This window comes from Cryptomeria japonica, chromosome 2 (genome assembly GCF_030272615.1).
Source record: "Cryptomeria japonica chromosome 2, Sugi_1.0, whole genome shotgun sequence".
In the NCBI taxonomy this organism is placed as follows: domain Eukaryota; kingdom Viridiplantae; phylum Streptophyta; class Pinopsida; order Cupressales; family Cupressaceae; genus Cryptomeria; species Cryptomeria japonica.
The window spans coordinates 547,315,344-547,335,594 of record NC_081406.1 but is presented as its reverse complement, the minus strand read 5'-3'; positions in this window follow the sequence as shown (position 1 = coordinate 547,335,594).

The window sequence follows — 20,251 nt, the reverse complement described above, 5'->3', positions numbered from 1 at the left end:
TCTTATTTTTGAAAATGAAATATATAACCATTAAATGTTGATGATAGTCAATATTTTTCTAATCTAAATTGCTGCATATTATATATAAAAAAAAAATGGAACAAATATATATATATTAATCTACATTTATTGAAAACGTTTAGAAAATTAAATAAATAAATAAATTTAATAATAAACAATCCCTATTTGGTATGCGAATAAGGGAGGGTGACGGTGAAGGGATCCACGACTTCCTCACCCGCCACCATGGGAGTGTCCCTCCCTGCGGGCACCATAGTGAGTGGACATCCGCTCACTGTGGGCCATCTCCAGTGGGCGGGGTGAAACCCACCACTGCGAGCAGTCCATAGTGGGCGGCATGGCCGCTACTGTGGCGGCCGCAGGGGTTTCCCCTTCCACCTTTCCCCCTACGTGAAAACCTCAGCCCATCTCCACCTTCGCCCAAAGTCGCCTCTGTCTAGTAAATTCGGCCTCTACCTGGTGCGTTAAGAAATAAATAAAACCCTAACCCGGTTAGGGTTAGGGTAGCAAAAAAAAAAAGAAATATAAAAGATTATAATTGTAAGGGGCATTTATATTATATTTTGGCTAGGATTTCATGGATAGTTTTATAATAATGGTGAAAATATATATTCATATATATATATATATATATATATATATATATATATAGAGAGAGAGAGAGAGAGAGAGAGATATGCATGTATAGGTAAAAATTGTAGATTAAATATCTCTCTAAGATTTGAAGTAGAATTTTTCTTTTAACTTGAGTTATTTTGTAGTTCAACAAGCTAGTTTGTAAATTAATGTAACATGTAATGAATTTTTCTACAACATTACTATTACCATATTTGGGTAAATATATTTGAGAAGTTAAATTGATTGAATTCAAAGCAAGAGGTAATGTGAAATATTGAATACGAAATATTTAATAGATGATGTTTGGAAGAAGTAATATATAACAACCTAAATTTAAATTATATAATTACATTTTAGAGATCTAAATGGTTTTCAAAATTAAATGGAATAATTTAATATAGATATTTAAATAATTAATTTAAGAGGATATTGTAGTGGTGTAATATACTTTCTCTACAATAAAATTAAGGGACTAAGCCTTGCGAACCTTATTAACCCAAGTGGAGACTTTCATCAGATAATTTAATTATCTTAATGAGGTTTGGCATTTTAAATTGTCAGCTGTTACTACTTATCAAATTGCCATTAGTTTTTATATTCAAAGTCATACTATATATTCTAGTCGGTTAGCATTACCGAATCATGCAGTCGGTACACACAGAGAAGTCAGTATGAACAGTCTAGTCGGTTACAAAAGAAAGCAGTCACAAAACGCAGTATTCACCAAGTTGTTTACCGAGTATCTTTTTACGGCTACCGAGCAGTAAAGTTAACACACCGAGTGAAACGTGTTACCAGATACATTGAACCTAGACATGCACATGAAAACGTGTTACAAGATTGAAGCACATCTAACCATTATTACATTGGAAATTGCACTAGAAGATTGTTTATGATTGCAAGATCAATCTAACCAATGAAATATTTTGTTTAGTTATTCATTCAAGGAATCTTGTTTGGAAGATCAAAGCAATGAATTAGATCACCACTTTAAGAGATCTATTTATACAGCATGGGAAGAGAGTAAAAATAGAATGTGTGTGTGAAGGAAGACTATTATAGAGACACAGAGAGGTCACTGAGAAGGTTATCAGAGAATAGTCAAAGAATAGAGTAAACAGAAGGGTTTACCGAGTTACTATATGGGTTACTGAGGTATGCTATAAGCAAGGTAATCTTATTCTGAGCACATAGAATCTGCTATAACATTTCAGATGTAAAGTTGCAGATATTTGTAATGATTTTATTGTAATATTGTGAAGTTGAAAGAGAAACCTTTAACAGGGTAAAAGACTCTCACCAAGTCTATAAATTGTAAATCCTCTAACTAGGTGCAGCATTTAGATTAATGTTGTAAAATCTTTTAGCAAGGTAGATCTAATAGATCTTCTTACTCCTAAAAGGGTAAGCTATTAGAAATAGCTAAATGTAGCTCTAATCGACCAATCTTTATTATTGTATTAGTGAAGTTGTGGGTGTCATCCCCACCGTAGTTTTTCTCTCTAACCAAGAGTTTCTGCGTAACCAAAATATATGTGTTATGGAGTGAATCATGTATGATTGTTATCTATTTGTTTTAACTTTATTTTATGTTACTGCACTATTCTGTTTATGCATAATAGTAACGTTATTATTAAAGAAAAGTTTTCGAGTACTGATTCATCCCTCCCCTCTCAGTACATTAGCTTTCCATATTGGGCTTAACAATTGGTATCATAGCTACAATCTTGGAAAAGGGTTTAACTACCTGAAGAGAAAGATCTTATCAATGGAAGGCTATAAACAATCTCGGAGGATTGTATATCTACAAGAAGAGCTGGATCGTGCAAATCAAGTGATTGCAGACATGCAAAGGCAAATGCAAAAATCTCTGAAAGTAAGAAGAAGATTATCTGATGACTTGTAGGATTCTCAAGAGTTAGTGGAACAAATCGAGATATCATCTGAGAACAGTATATCTAAAGAGACTGAAGAAATGATTGGAAAGTTGAAAGAAAAGAACAAAGCATTGGCTGATCAACTAAAGGCGATGAAAAGAGAACATGAACATTTTAGTACACAGATGACTGAAAATCTAGATGCATTAAAAATAGCTGAGGATAAAGAAAGAGATCTACAAAGAGAAAAATAACAACTTGAAGTCTTAGTATCTGATAAGAATGATGAAATCATAAGGCTAACTGGTATTCAACAAAGTATGACAGATCAACTAGGTTATGCACATCATGAAGCTATTCTAAAGAATGATGAAAATCAAGCATTGAAACTTGAAGTATCAAGGTTGACTGGTGAACTTGAAATAGAGAATAAATCCAAAGAAACATTGAAGAAGAGCTATGAAGCATCAAAGATGTTGGATGAGCAATTGAATACAAGAAGACCCAACAAAGATGAAGGACTCGGTTACAAAGGAAAAGAATCAACCGAGAAAGGAATTCATACCACCGAGAGAGGAGAATCATCAAAGCAAGCTGGAAATAGGAATAACATCAAAAGGAAGAAGCCTATTTGCTACTACTGTGGAAATCAAGGTCATACTGCCAATATATGCCAGATTAGAAAAGGTAAGCAACCGAATATCACTAAGTCCAATGGATATTGTTACAATTGCAATAAAAATGGTCACACATCTAATCAATGTAGGACAAAGTTCATTAACAACTATCAGAAGGCAAAATTCAAAGGGTTTTGTAGAAACTGCAATAGATATGGACATAGTACCGAGAAGTGTTGGTCTAAGCAAAAGAACTACATGCGGTATCCACACAAAGAAAACACTTGAGGTTACCGAACTCCCTCGGATCCTTACCGACAATATGCAGTAGTACCATGGGATTACAATACAAGGATATGGTGTGAATGTTGTGGAAGATATGGGCATATTAGTGCCAACTGTTTTATAAGGTTTGGAATGAATAACCGAAGATCATGGAGAAATCCTGGTATGGCATGTTTTCATTGTCACAAAGTTGGACATTTAGCTGGAGATTGTAGAGATCAACCTAGAAGAGACACTGAAGAGACAAAAGAAAAATTCGATTTGGAAAAAGAAGGAAATCATGTCAGATGTGTTAGGATTCCCATAGATATTGAGAGGAGGGGTGAATCAGTATCTAATCGGTGATAAGAATTTCTTAAGTTAAAACATGTAGAACATAAAATAGCAGAATACCAGTATGCAAGAATTAATGCAATAAACAGAATCAGAAACATCCACATGAAAAGAACACCATAACACAAGATGTTTAACGAGGAAACCCGGTGTGGGAAAAACCTTGGTGGGATTTGTGACCCACAATATTCACTCATTGGCCAATAAGAGAATATTACTTACAATAGGGGCCTGCACATGTAGGAAGGCCAACTGCATAGAGCTCACTGCTCAATGAGAAGTCACACTGACTTACAATGAGGATTATACTAATCCAATGACTTGTACTGCTTTACATTAGCATCTCCAATGCCAGATTTAGTACCGGTTCTAACTTTGTTCTTTACATATACCCTTGACCTATAATTTGCACATTATGTCTGCCTAATAATTTTCTTTATGCTTGCTACATTACCTCTCTAAATGTCTACAATGATCTCCTTTATATACAAGAGTCATTTTACAATTTGCCAAGTCGGCTTACAATAATAAACAAAATATTACATATCAAAAGTCCTGTCGGCCTCTATGTCGATATACATCTTTTCTTCTGTGCCGGTGTCGGTGCCAGTGTAGAGTGATCTTGTTGATGCCGGTGCACTGTCTTGCCTGCGTAATGCTTTGTCGGTATGATGTCTTGTCGGTGCCATAGGATTGCAAGGTTGCCATCAATGACAAAACCTTCAATCACATACAATGTCTCATTGGAGTGTCCATATGCCAACAAGATGAAGAAAGCATCTTACCTACCGAGTTAGGTGCACCTATTCCAAATTAGTCAGAAAAGGTATGAAGGGACTGCATTCTCTAAAGGTTAAATCATAACAGTTCCTATTCTATTATGTACAAAATTAAAAATCTGCATAGTTAAGATGCAATTAGTTAGTTTGAAATTCTATCAAAAGTACTTTATAGGAAAACTGTCAAGTTGGTGTATAGAGGAAGCCTCTCAAGTCGGTTAATGAAGGAAATTTGGTTACTCAGTTAAAAATGAAAAAAGGAGTAAATCAGTAAAAGGTGAACCGAGTGCATTTAATGTTTTGACCTAACTTGCACAGAGCCCGATAAGGTATTTTTGAGTACTTACAGGTATTTTCGCGGTCATTTTCATTCACCAAGTTTTCAAGAGAGCAGAGCAGAGCAAATCAAGGCTATCAAACTTCATTCAAAGTGAATTTCAAGGTATTTACATCAAATCTATTCACACTGTTAAGCTAGTTTCCGATCTAGTCAAATTGCTATTATCTACCGAGTGTGAAGCATCAATCATTTGTAAACCCTAAGGTTAGTTTGCTAAATTTTAATTGAAACCTACAATGGCGCCCAAGATCCAAGATCTCATAGTTGTCAAAAATGTGGAGAAGCCCTCACTGAAATATTCTTTGACTCCCAAAGTTGCCTCTAAATCAGATGACAAAACTGCATTTTCTCTCATCCCGGATCGAGTCTTGTTAGTTGAAGATGTTAGATTCTTCACCAAATGTCATGTTAAGGAACTCGGTCATGTTGAGATTAGTGACACATATGATGAACTCTGTACTGATGGCAAAATGGATAGCAAATTCGAGCATATCAAAATAAAAGGATTAACTGAAGCCCTAGCCTATCCCCATGTGTTCAAGCCCCAGTGGGTTAAGTTTGTCTTGAGCAGAGTACATGATGATTTTATGTGGCTAGAGGAGCAACCATTCAAAATCACTAAGGAAATCATTCATGTAATCACTGGGTATCCTATCTATGATCATGCACGAGCACTGAAAATGATATCACGGAAGGAGTTAATAGGTCTAACTGGAGTAGAATCTGATTACCGAGGACTAAAATTGAACAATGTCACTGATGCAGAACTCAAGCTTGCAATTAGAGTAATTGGTTACTGTTTCTTCCAATTTGCATGGGAAAATAGTGTACCATGTGCCGTAGTTGACTTGGCCTACAAAATAGTGAAGAAGGAAATGAAAGTAGATTTATGTGAAGTGCTACTAAAGAACTTGTTTGAGAACCTAAACACAATAAGGAAGCCGAAGAAGAACAACTCGGCAAATACACTGAAGTTTGGTTCACTTCTTGTATGCATGTTTTTCTACTTTGAGAAGTTCTTTCCCTCAGTCGGTAAAGTAGTTTGGGAGCTACACCGACCTATCACCCATCAAATCAATGATTTTATCAAGAAACTAGGAGATAACTTTAATGATATCATGGATGACTATTTTAGCAAATTTCAAGAGAAGATGCACAACAGGTACAGGATTCCACCACAACTGGTAGAAAAATATAAGGATGATATATGTTTTGAGGTAGACACCGATTATTGTTATATGAATGTTGTTGAACCAAGGACTCAATCTTTGCCACCAATGGGTTATGAGATTGACTATGATATAACACAACAACAAATTGATGCCTATCTATCATTGCCAAGGCATGCTACCGAACTAAGATATGGAACATATGAAGAGGTAAAGGAAAAAGTAAAAATGAGCATTGTAGTACCTAAGGCTACAAGAAAAGCTACAAAAATGATAAAGGTTTTATCTGAGAAATTCAGAGAAGAATCCTCCTCTACACCTATCAAAGGCACTCTTGCCATTACCAAAGAGGAATCAAAAGATCAAGAGGCAGAAATAACATTAAGCACCAAGTTGCCTAAGGGTAAAGTTTTGAAGAGAAAGAAACAGGACATTTCAAAGGCCCTACCGACACCACCAACAAAGAGTCCCAAGACTAGAGCATCAGCTGCATCACCGAGTAAGAAACAAAAGAGTGTTACTGTACCCAAGGTAACCAAGACCTATAAGAAATCTACTTGAAGACCCATTTTGGCAAAAGAGTCTAGTGATATAGAATCTGATGATGTGAAAAAATTTCAGATTGTAAAAAGCAAAAAGGTAAATATTCATAGTGTTGAAACTTTTTGTGCCAATCTTAAAGAATATGGTGGATTTGCAAGATTTAGATATGTAAGTATGAGACTAGGAATAATGATGAGAAGCAACAAAATGAACAAGCTATCATTTACACACTTCTAAAGTTTCGGCTAGCTCCATTAGAACTAGTAAAGTCACTTCCAAGTGAATTATACTTACATATTGATAACAGATGGAAATATGCAATGGACTCAGAGAAACAAATAAGAGAAAGAAGTCTAGTCCATCTATTCCCTAATATGTCTGTAGCAGAAATCAAGGAGCATTTGACCACATACAATTCTAAATTTCTTGTCAAACAAAGAGCCTTAAAATTGATGAATGGGCTATGCATTGATGTGGAAAATGAGACAAAAGCCAAGTGGTAGGAGATCTTCAAACTAAAGGATATTGGTGAACAATCTCAAGTTGAAATTGTTGATGTCATCGAGCAAGATCCTGATGTCACCAAGCAAGGTCCAGACCTGGCTGACACTATTCAAATTGATGAAGATGTCATGGATGAAGAAGCACCGGAGCAGGAAATGATTGAAGGCACCACCTATGCAAAACTTGTATCTAGTGAATCTATTTTAGAACAAGTTCAGCCTTATCCGTCGGTGAAGCCACCTATCTCAACCGAAGCTCCTAAGGACACAGATCAAGGCACCAAAGGTCACAAGTCTAAAGCAACAGAATATACAACCAAAGATCAGATGTCTCAAGCACCGTCAAGCACGGCAAATGTTACAACTGAGACCCCTAGCACCGAGACACCCAAGGACACTACAACGACTATAGGAACCGACCAAAGTGTTGCATCTACTGAGCAACCTACCGAGGGTCAGCAAGCCTCACAAGCACTTGTCTTAGTGCAATCGACCAAAGGAAAAGAGAAGAAGGTGAGAAAGCATAGTTTCAAAATTCATTTGACTAAACCGATAGTGTTGCCCAATGTCGATATCTCAAAATTAAAAGGGCAAGCACTTACCGATTTTGGTGAACTATGCAAAGCAAAGGTCGAATAGGAAAAACAATTGGCTATTCAAAAGAAGAATAAAGTACAACAGAAGGTCAAGACACTACTAACAAAAATGCTACCTTCAACAACAGTGTCAACCGATGCAACCATCCACATTCAATTGGATGAACTCCTTACTCAAATAGAAACATCTGGAGTTGATGCATCTAAGTACTTAAGCAAGCTAAAAGATAAAGAGCTTACAGCAAAAATGATTGAAGAGGTACAAAAAGCTCTAGCTATAGGAAAAGTAAAGCTTGTCAAATTCATTGTTGAGTTGTCCCCTCAACTCAAGCATATTCTTTATTTATTTCAGAAACTTTGTACATTTTCCTTATTCATTAAAGATATCAAGAATAAAACTGATGCAATTGAGAAGGAAATCATCGATCTCTCAACTAAGTTGACCACCGAGCCTAATTCAATTCAGAATTTTTATACCAAGCTTCAACAACTCATGGCTCAACAGTTAGAACTCAGGAATGAAGAGCATAAAATCAAGATGGATATAATGACCCTTCAAACATTATTCCTTCCTCATCTCTCATCGGTACAAGAATAGATCAACAGAGCTACACGCCTATCAACTACACAAGAGGGAAGCACTCTTGATGGCTTAATATCACTATTAGCTAATATTCAAGCACAAAATTCCTTAATGGAAAGTGTAAAGGATTCACTCTCAGTCACCCTCACCAACACCTAGAACAAGTATAAATCTATTTTTGATCAGTTACTGCCCCCGGATGGAAATTAATTTTTTTATGTTTGTCAAAAAGGGGGAGTAATATTATAATACTACATAGGGGGAGTAATACTAGACAAAGGGGGAGTAATACTATATTTGGAGAGTGACACAGTTTTGAGTATTGTATACAAAGGGAGTATACAGAGCAATCAGAGCACACAAGAATAGAACAGAGAGTTATGTATAGAATAATGATAAGGGGAGTATATCTGCATATACTATTTCATTGACTATTGTATATATTGTCAAGTGTAGTCATTTTGCAAAGTATTTAGATTTTTGAGTTATGACTTTGAAAGTAGTTTTTGTCAAACATCTCAACTAATGTCAAAAGGGGAGATTGTTACTACTTATCAAATTGCCATTAGTTTTTATATTCAAAGTCATACTATATATTCTAGTCGGTTAGCATTACCGAATCATGCAGTCGGTACACACAGAGAAGTCGGTATGAACAGTCTAGTCGGTTATAGAAGAAAGTAGTCACAGAACACAGTATTCACCAAGCTATTTACCGAGTATCTTTTTACAGCTACCGAGCAGTAAAGTTAACACACCGAGTTGATATTCACCGAGTGAAACGTGCTACCAGATACATTGAACCTAGACATGCACATGAAAATGTGTTACAAGATCAAGGCACATCTAACCGTTATTACATTAGAAATTGCACTAGAAGATTGTGTATGATTGCAAGATCAATCTAACCAATGAAATATTTTGTTTAGTTATTCATTCGAGGAATCTTGTTTGTAAGATTGAAGCAATGAATTAGATCACCACTTTAAGAGATCTATTTATACAGCATGGGAAGAGAGTAAAAATAGAATGTGTGTGAAGAGGAAGACTATTACAGAGACACAAAGAGGTCACCAAGAAGGTTATCAGAGAACAGTCGAAGAACAGAGTAAACAAAAGGGTTTACCGAGTTACAATGTGGGTTACTAAGTTATGCTATAAGCAAGGTAATCTTATTCTGAGCACATAGAATCTGCTATAACATTTCAGATGTAAAGTTGCAGATATTTGTAATGATTTTATTGTAATATTATGAAGTTGAAAGAGAAACCTTTAACAGGGTAAAAGACTCTAACCAAGTCTATAAATTGTAAATCCTCTAACTAGGTGCAGCATTCAGATTAATGTTGTAAAATCCTTTAGCAAGGTAGATCTAACATATCTTGTTACTCCTAACAGGGCAAGCTATCAGAAATAGCTAAATGTAGCTCTAACCGAGAAATCTTTATTATTGTAGTAGTGAAGTTGTTGGTGCCATCCCCACCGCAATTTTTCTCTCTAACCAAGAGTTTCTACATAACCAAAATATATGTGTTATGGAGTGAATCATGTATGATTGTTATCTGTTTGTTTTAACTTTATTTTATGTTACTGTACAATTCTTTTTATGCATAACAGTAAGGTTATTATTAAAGAAAAGTTTTGGAGTACTGATTCACCCCTCCCCTCTCAGTACATTAGCTTCCATATTGGGCCTAACATCAACTGAATTAGGTAACATTAAAACAATGAAATAGTATTAGTGTTGAATTAATAGAAGCCATATTTAAATTAAAGAGGTATTATCACGGATGGAGGAAACTTGTTAGGAGATAAATAATTGTTATTGAATCAAGTAATTATATTATTGCCTATTTTGTAGAAGTCAATCTAATTTAGAATTATAAATTGCAACTAAAATAAAGGGGACATTCGATGTGAATATATTATCGTCCTTATAAATTCATTTTGTTCCGTTTGATTATAAGAGTTATCGTAATTTGTTATGTTAGGAATGTCCTAACTTTGTCATCTAGGAGTTTCATAGAAACCTAAGGCTTCTAGATAAATTTGTTCTATACATTGCTCACATTAGAAGGATGTCTTATTATAACTTAAGGTTCTGCAAGGAGCAACCTGTTAAGTTGTCACATCTAATTAAGCATAGATTGCATGTAATTAAGCGTTCAAAAAAAAATTGTTGTGTGTGTTTTTACCCAAAAGTTTGGGCATGACACCAAGCTTGCAGTGACCTCTGGTAGGTCAGTCTATGTTTCCATTCTTTAAGAAATGGTTTTTGATCTTCTCTTGTTGCCAGTGGCACTATTTCCATGTGAACATGTTCCTGTTCTGGAGCCTGTTGCTCTACTTGTCTCTCTATTTGTTGCTCTGTTTTAGTCTCAGTCTGAGTCTCTACCTGTTGCTCTATATTATCAACTTCAACTTTCCTTTCAGTATTGTCAATGCTGTCAGTTGCCAGTGGCTCACTAGCCATATCTACCTTGTCGGTTGTTTCTTTGTCTATCACAATGTTGACCTTTTATGTATCAACATCAACTATGTATAGTACCTTAGGATTAGGATTTGTATCCTCTATGTCCATACTCTCATCTATCGGTTGATCTTCATTATTTGTTACCAGTGATGTAATTTGAGGCGGTGGGGATAAGTTATCTTTTACTTTGATGCTCAGAGGTCCACCAACCTTTCCTTTTCCTTTGTCTCTCTCCTTCTGGTATACCTTTATTGGTTTGGGGTTTCTGTATTCTTCCTATTTTTCTTTCTCAACAAGAAATATGTCCCATGCATTTTCTATTTCCTCTGTTACTTCATTCACTCTTCCAACCATTAATGCAATATGTCGGTGTGCAGTAGAGAATACTGACTGGTTGTCTTCTGCAATTAAGTCATCTATCTCCTTAGGTGAGTTTACTTGATAAACAACAAGTAACTTTTCAATTTTGATTTTCTTATCAAGCTCTACAATAACTTGTCTTCTTGCTTCCAGTCTTTTGAACAATTCATCTGGTAGATCATCTATTACTTCCATTAAGAACTTCTTATAGATGTCCATGTGTAAAATAACATTGTTTTCAACTTGTTCTTTGTCATCTGCTGACAGTGTATCATAGACCTTTCCTATATTTTGAGTTTCCCTTCCTCTGTGATTTCATATAGCAATTTTTCAAGAGGGGCCATGTTTTTTTAAGTCTTCTTCTTCTTTGGTGTCAACTTTTTCTTTGGTGTTGTATTTCTAATCGGAGACCTCACTGCCTGTTGTTTTTGTCTAGTCCTTATAGGCGAAGGTGTGGATGTCGGTGAAGGATCCCTTTTCCTTACAACTCTTTTGAAAGTTGCAGGCATGTCACTCTATGAAGAAGTAGCTACTAATGATAGGTGAGTCTTAGGCTATAGAGTTCCTAACTCATCCTCAGTGATACCGGTTTGTTTCAATACATCTTCTTTAATAGCCTTAGTCTGTCTAGAACCTCTTCTCACAACTGCTTCAACCTTTTTCACTCTTTTCTTAGATTGAATTTGTTTTTCTATGGTCTCAGCACTACCAAATACTTCTTCCTTTGGTTCATTTGGTGCTTCCATAAGTGCTTTAGCATAAGTTTCAATTATATGATCATCAGTCTCATAACCCATCTCTGTTACCCAAATTGTTCTTGGGATGACTGTTTCCATCTAGATCTCATCCTTTTTTATTAGAAAACATATATCATCCTTGTATTTGTTTACAATTTTCTATGATAGTCTGATTCTTTTGTTCATCCTAACCTTTAGTGCTTGAAAATAGTCATGAATGTTCTTTTCTTTGTTTTCACCCATGTTATTGAATAGGTCTGTTAACTATTTTCCTACCGGTATATCAAATCCAAGGTTCTTACTACCTATACCAGGAACCTATTTGGTTATGTGTAGTATCAAGCATAAAAGTAGATTTCAAAATCTAAAGGTTCCTTTCTTATCCTTCTTGATTTTGCCTGAGTTATCAATCAACTCATCTTTTAACCATTCACATACATCAATTTTTACATTGTCTTTAACCATGTCATAAGCACTTTTAATGCATAAAATGGAAACTGAGTTAAGTCTATTTGTATGAGTTGCTTTGTACCCTAAAATCATGCTAACAAATCTCACATTTATATCAGTCGCATCATTAACCCTTAGAGACCTTCTGCCTGATGTTGCACCAATTAAGTTCATTACTAGGTCATTGGAGACCTTCTTAGTCTTGTCTAGTCTGTTACCGGTGGAAGGTAACCCTGTTACTGCTTTCACAGCTTCCTTTGTAATTTTGTGTATTGAATCAAGCCAAAAGAATGAACCATGTACCCTGCTTAAAACTATCCTAATCACCTCCTTGGGAAATTTAGGAATGTAGAGGATTTCAGTGAATCCTAGGGTTTCAACAATTTTATGTTCAGGTTTTACATTACCAGAATTGTCACATATAACAGTCTTATGCATGCTTTTAATTTCTTTATCTCCTAATTCCTCTATGTTGCAATAAATATATATTTGGGGATTTTCTACGAAAACAACTCCTTTTGGAATTTGGGAAAAAGCACCTACATTGTCATCTTTCTTAGCTACCTTGGGAACTAGTTGAAATACGGGCCTAGGGCATTTTATAGCCTTGACTACTGTAGGGTTTGCTATGAATTCAGGTGCAAAGGAGGATGCCATGATAAATACCTTTTTCTGCCTTTGGATGGATTGATTTCTGAAGTGCTTTGCCTCTTTGCTCAAAATCCCTTAGCTCTACAAATTTTGCGCTCTTCGAATGTTTGAAATCTCGATGAAGTGAAATGGAGCCAAAACCACAAATTTATAATGTTTATTTGCCATCTACCACATTTAATGTATGCCGATTAAGTAGCCACTTAACATTGTCTACCGGTATAGAAGTAATTTCCAACTTCTCACCATTAACCGAGGGAATTATAGCATATGTCCCATTGATTGCTAAAACCTCAAGAAAATTTTCTTCAATTTGATGAAGAGCTTCCTGCCGGTGGAGTATTACTCTATCCTGCTAGTGAAGCATTGATTGGTTTTACCGGTGGAGGTGTATTCCCAACAATATTTAGGTCAGACTTTCTAATCCATTGTTTTGAGAATTCTTGCTTAACCTCTTCAACCTTTTCTTTACCTTTCAAGCTAGAACTTTTGTTGTCTACCGGTGATCCTTTACTTCTACAGAATTTTTCAATATGCCCAATCTTGTTACATGCATAGCAAGTCACATTATTCTTCTTAATATATTTCCCATAACCTATGCCGGTATGTGTTCTGCATTGATTAGATAGGTGTCCAAATCTTCCACAAACATAACATCTCACATTCATTCTGCAATTTTCAGAGTTGTGACCAACTTTGTTGCATTTTGAACATTGACTAGTGGGTGTGTTGATATTCTGATAATTTCTAGATCTACATTCATTTTCTCTATGACCATACTTATTATAGTTAAAGCATTTTCCATTGAATTTATAAGCATTAGGTTGCCTTATCGGTTTGCTATAATCCTGTGTATTTGTAGTACCAGAGCTTTCACGAACTTCAAAGCCAATTCCAGAAGTGTCACCTTTAGGTTTTTTATTCTTCAGCAAGTTACCAAGTTCCTCTGAGCTTTTCTTGAATTTCTCTTTATGTTGATTTGCAGTATCTAGTTCTCTTTCTAAGACTTCTTTCTACCTCATCAATTCATTTGAGTCATTCTGAGTGTGCATCAGGTCTGTCTTCAACAAATCATTTTCATAACTGAGTCTTGTGTTTCATTTGCAACATCACTTAGTCTTCTAGTAAAATCTTCTTCATTCTTATTTGTATCTTCAATTTCTTTACAAAATCTCATAGTCATATCCTACATCTCATTCTTTGTTGTCATGTTCTCTTGTTTCAGCTTGTTTATCATATCATTAAGAGTTTCTTTTTCATAATTCTCATTTTGCATCTTTTCACAAAGTTCTCTTCTCTTGTTTCTTGAAATAGTAAGATTTTCTTGAAGTGCCTGAATGATATCCTGAGCTGCCTTTAGATCATCTTCTAGTTTGATATTTTTCAATTTCTTTGCATCATAGTCTGAAAGAGCTGCTTCTAGTTGCTTCATCAGATTTTCCATATCTACTAGTGTCAAGATCTTCCTCAAGCTGTTAGGCTTCTGAAAATAGAGGACCAAGCTCTGATACCAATTGTAAGGATTCCCACAGATACTAAGAGGTGGGGGGGGTGAATCAGTATCTAACCAGTGAATTGAATTTCTTAACTTAAAACATGTAGAACATATTATAACAATGTATCAGTATGCAAGAAAAATAGAATTAAAAGCAACCACATGAAAAACACACCATAACACAATGATTTAATGAGGAAACCTGGTGTAGGAAAAACCTTGGTGGGATTTGTGACCCACAATATTCACTTACTGGCCAATAAGAGAATATTACTACTACAAGAGGGGCCTGCACATGTAGGAAGGCCAACTACCTAGAGCTCACTGCTCAATGGGAAGTCTCACTGACTTACAATGATGGATTATATAAATCCAGTATCTTGTACTGCTTCAAAATAGCATCTATAATGCCAGATCCAGTACCGGTTTCTGCTCTGCTTCTTACATAAACCCTTAACCTATAATTCACATAATAGGTTTGCCTTATTTCACCTAAATATAATCTTTTCACTTACTTACAAATGTTCTATAATGATCTCTCTTATATAAGAGTCATTTTACAATGATGCCAAGTTGGCTTACAAAGATTTTACAATAATAAATAAAATATAATATAACAAAAATCCTGTCGGCCTCTGTGTCGGTATGCTTCCTTTCTCTGCCGGTGCCAGTGGTCTGAGTGTTGGTGTAGAGTTTGATCTTGCTAGTGCCGGTGTAATGCCTTGCCGATGCCATAGGATTGTAAGGTTGCCATCAATGACAAAACCTTCAATCACCTACAATATCTCATTGGAGTGTGCATATTCCAACAATCTACCCCTGAAGGTGATTGTTTTGATGAACCTATCAATTATATCCATCTCAAAAATTCTATGCTTGAGATATAAAGTCCTGAAAAAAAACAGTAAACATCAGAAAAGCAGAAAAAAATATAAAAATAAAAAAAGAGAAAAAAAAGAGAAAAAGAGAGAATAGTGTAATAAATTTAAGTGGTGAAAACCTGGTAAACAGACGGTATCTACAAAGTAAGTTCCTCCATCTATGAGATTGCTTTGCACACCAAATCCACTCCATCATATCACATCTATCACTTCCATCTATCCTATCTCGTCCATTCCATCTCTCGCATCACTTTCTTTGAACCATTTCGCAGGAAATATGCAGCTTACCAACAATTATCAATCTTTGACACACTTTTTGTAGTCACTATCTTAGATTTTGTCAAAATCAATCAATCTACATTTGTATCCTACTATGGTTTGGATCTTGATCAATTCACAGATCCATAATAAATTTGTGTTTCCGCTGGGGGCAAAATCCTAATTCCTTTTGCTAAGGTGATTTTTTGAATCTTTGAAAATCCCAAAACATTTGGAAAACTTAGAAAAACCAAAAACACCTAGGGTTTTGAAACAGATAACGAGCAACAAAGCAATGAAAATTAAGGCATTTCATCAACAACCGAATCGTGAAACTCGAAAAACTGAAGAATCAATCAGCAAGTAATAAAGGATTATCAAAGATCATTCATCAAGATGATTATATCAGTTAATGACCATAAGAACATGTGAATGACATACAAGATTTAGTGTTTATATCTCGATTTTATTGCTAATCATGTACTCTATGCAACTCAAGGATGTCCATGACTAGAGAAGCTATGATGGGGCATGATTATTTTTCTTTGATTGTTGTTTCTGGTTTATCTCTTACTATGGTATGTACTTGTCTTAGGGTATGATCAGAAAAAGATCAAGGAGGACGCTCCCATTCATGCATGAAAGGAGATAATCCTTGTCTGTTCTGCAAGCAATACTCGGGTCAGCTTGACGCATTATATCAAGTTGCTTGTATTGACTTGCTATATCAAAATCCATGTAAGAAATACTCAAGTCATCTTGGACCATTATGTCTAGTTGCTTGTATTTTCTTACAACATTTTAATGCTCAATGATGAAATCAAGCACTGTTACAAGATAACATATGAAGAATGGTAGTATAATTTTTAGTTAGATCATTTTAGATTATCCCATTATTCATCTACATTATAAGCATTCATTGTCAGTTGCATTATAAGCATTTCATTTCTTTCACAGATCAACAGTCATAAATCAAGATTGAGTATACTTGGACAAACAAAAACAATTTGCATTCATCATAAGTGCATTTCATTAATCATGTAGTGTATCATCATTATTATTTGTATTATCATTTCATCTCATTTAATTGCATCTTTGCACTTAGACTCATAATCATATAAATAATCAATCATTGTATTTGCATTTTCACATCATTTTCAAATTGCATCAAAAATTTAAAAAAACATTCGACTAGCATATTGCATAATCATTCTTTGCATTTCCATATAGATCATTGCATTATTTAAGTTAAATAATCATTTTCATTTGCATCCAAGTTCAATCAAAATCAAAATCAAAAATCAAAAAAAAGAAAACCATCATTGCATCATGTAGATCATTATCATAAAGCAAGGAAAGATAAATCATCATCATATCATCATCCATCTAATCACTGCATCCATATAATCAATGCATATAGATCATAAACTAGAGTAACATGCATAATAAAGATCATCATTATATAGAGTCCATGTCTACATACAAATCATCATAAAATAATAAAATTCCAAGTATACAATGATATCAAATAAACAATTAAAGTACCTCCAAATCAAATCACGGCTATCCTATACCACTACCACCTAACTCTGTCTATCTTTGTGGTTGTGGGTGAGAAGATCCCCCAGATGCCTGTCTCCCATGATCACCACTCCTCTGAGGAGGTCCCATGACTCCACCACTGCTAGTATCCATCAACATGGTCGTATGATAACTACCTGCTCTCTGGCTCTCTACAACTACCTCCTCATATAGTCATCGCCAACTGGAAGTCTCCTTCCTAGCTTGAACTAGTGCTCTAATAGTGTCCGCTGAGAGTACCCGATCCAACCTACTAAATATGATCAAGAAGGCCCTGAGTATCTTGTTGTCTCCTAACATCTCTATCCCTCTCAACCATGAAATTCTGTACATGTGCTCGAAGCTGATCAATCTGTTCTCTAAGACTATCAATGGTCTCCTGCTCTGACATATCATGCTCTGGTGCATCCTACTCTAGCAAATCTTGTTATGGTGCATGAACCCCAATCCCCTCCTCACCACCTCCATGTCCACCTACTGGAATCTCAGTCTGAGTAGCTCTCAAAACCCATCATCTAATAAGTGGAACATGATCCTCTGGATCCTCATCCTCTCCACCATGAGTTGAAATAACCCTAGGGTCTGGCTAAATCTAACCAAAATCAATGCCTCTCCCGCAACCCCCATCCAGTCCAGTCATCCTGCCTCCTCCTATCAATGGAAACCCTCTTAGTGATCTCATACCTACCCTGCCAGTATCCCTTTCAATTCATCCAACATCTCTCCCACCCATAGGACATGGTCTCCCAATCCTTCCAATTGGTCCAAATGGTCCTCCACGAATTCTCAATCGACCTCCTCTCCATCCAGGTCTCCTACCACCACCACCTCCATCCCCACCCTCATCTCCACCTCCCCTTACCTCCTGAATAGCTCTAAGCTCTCGTCTCCATCTCCATCTCCTAAAAACTGGATCATCTAAATCATCATCCTCATCTCCTGAGCTGGGAGGAGGATCTGCTAGATCAGTAATACAAGGACATGGATGTGCTAGTATATACTGAGCATACTCTGCAGTAACACCAGGATCAATAATATGTAATCTCATATCATAAGCCACTCTTGGAGTAGCAAGAAACTCTGCGTGAGCAATCTCAAATGACAAAGAGGGTCTCCAATCTTGTCTATCTCTGTACCACCAAGCATATATCATCACACCGGTAGGCATAGGCTGAATGATACCAAACTGTCTAAAAATGAGACTAATCAATTGTTGCTCAATAATGAAAGGAGTCCGACCAATGAGATATCTACTCTGCATAATAAATGGTAATGTTTGTGCATCATCCATCCATGGCTCACAATCAACATATGGTCTCCAAGTGATACTATCCAATGAATCAAGCACCCAATGCCAATACTCCATCTTACCCAGCTTATGTTGAGTAAGGATACCTGCATATAGATATACATATGGTTGCCTCTCTCCACAAACTCTGTGATGGATAGGTCGAGTAATAGGAATGTGCTCCCAACATGAGATCTGCAAGAGTATGCATTTTGTAGACAAGCTAGCACTCTCATCATACACCACCTAATAAAGATCGTGATATAAATGAGCTAGGATACAAACACCCCAAGCATATCAAGTCCGATGCTGCATCATACTCTAAAGAATCTCACCCCATCCAATAGCAAAACCTCGCAATCGCCTATTAGGACAAATGAATCCTCCAATCAAACTAGCAAGAATCACAAGGAGAGTCTCGTAATACATAACCGTATCCTCCCATCGGATCTCTCCTCTAGAGATGCTCTCATCAACAAAAATTTCTCTACAAGCCTCTATCCCAACACGATCCTAAAAATCATACTGCACTAACTCGCCAGTCACTACGATATGCAGAATTCTATAGACATCCTCAAGCATCATACTAATCTCACCCATGGGCAGGTGGAAAGTGTTATGCGCACTGTGCCATCTCTCAGCTAATGCCATCAACAATCCTCTATTATGAGTAATCTCAAGCATATATAATAGATGGCATAAACTGCAACCATCTATATGTCTCAGCTCTGCCTGTGTCAGCTCTGGCACTAAATGTTGTATTGCCAAAAATTTCTCCCAACACTGGAGGACATCAAGTTTCTCCTATTTACCAAAATATTTAGATCAATCATCACTTTTCTATCTATCAAATAAATCAAATCAAACTGAAGCAACTTACGCTATCAAATCAAACTGAAGCAACTTAAAGATATCAAATCATTTTAAAACCTATCAATCATGGTTTTCTATCAATCACTTAGTTAAATATAAAATCTACCAAGCTCTTACATCAGAAACTAAATCGGTTTCTTAGAGCTAATCTATTAAAACAAATCAAATCGATCTATCCAACAACATCAATCAATCAATCAGATCACTATTCATCAAACACACACATCAAACACATTAAATCTAATCAACAAAGTGATTTTTTTGGCTTTGGCATCTATCAAAAACATTAATTTAGAGCATATGTGCTATCCTATTGAACATAAGCACTAAACAAAGCATATGCACTAACTTTTTCAGCAAATGTGCTAACCCTAAGCAAGAATGTGTGAAACATGCAAAAATGCTATCACACAATGCATATGCGCTAACAAATAATGCATAAGCGCTAACCGATGCATATGTGCTAACATCCTTAACATATGCGCTAACAAAATGAGCATAAGAACTATCATGAGCAAATGCATTAAACCTAATTGCATATGCGCTAAATCTAAATGCAAAAGCCTAACCAAATGCCAAAAATTGGAAAAATTCAAAATTCAAAAATGCGCCTAAAAACATGAAAAATTGCACGACAAGTTGAAAACAAAGCTCGGGATAAGATACATACCGGTAACCCATACTCAGGAGGTCACTGATATCATCGAACACGCTCAAATCGATGGTTCTCCATAGGAATCACCATTTCTCCACCTCACCAACACAATTTTCTTCACAAGCTGACAAGGATAACAATGACATTAAAATTAACCTTGGTTAATTTTATATTTACTTTTTGAAAGAGTAATTAATGCTTTTCAATGGGGCAATTTAATTTATTTTTTACAAATGAATTTAATTGATGAAACTTTTTATCAATTATCATGAGATCAATCGTTCA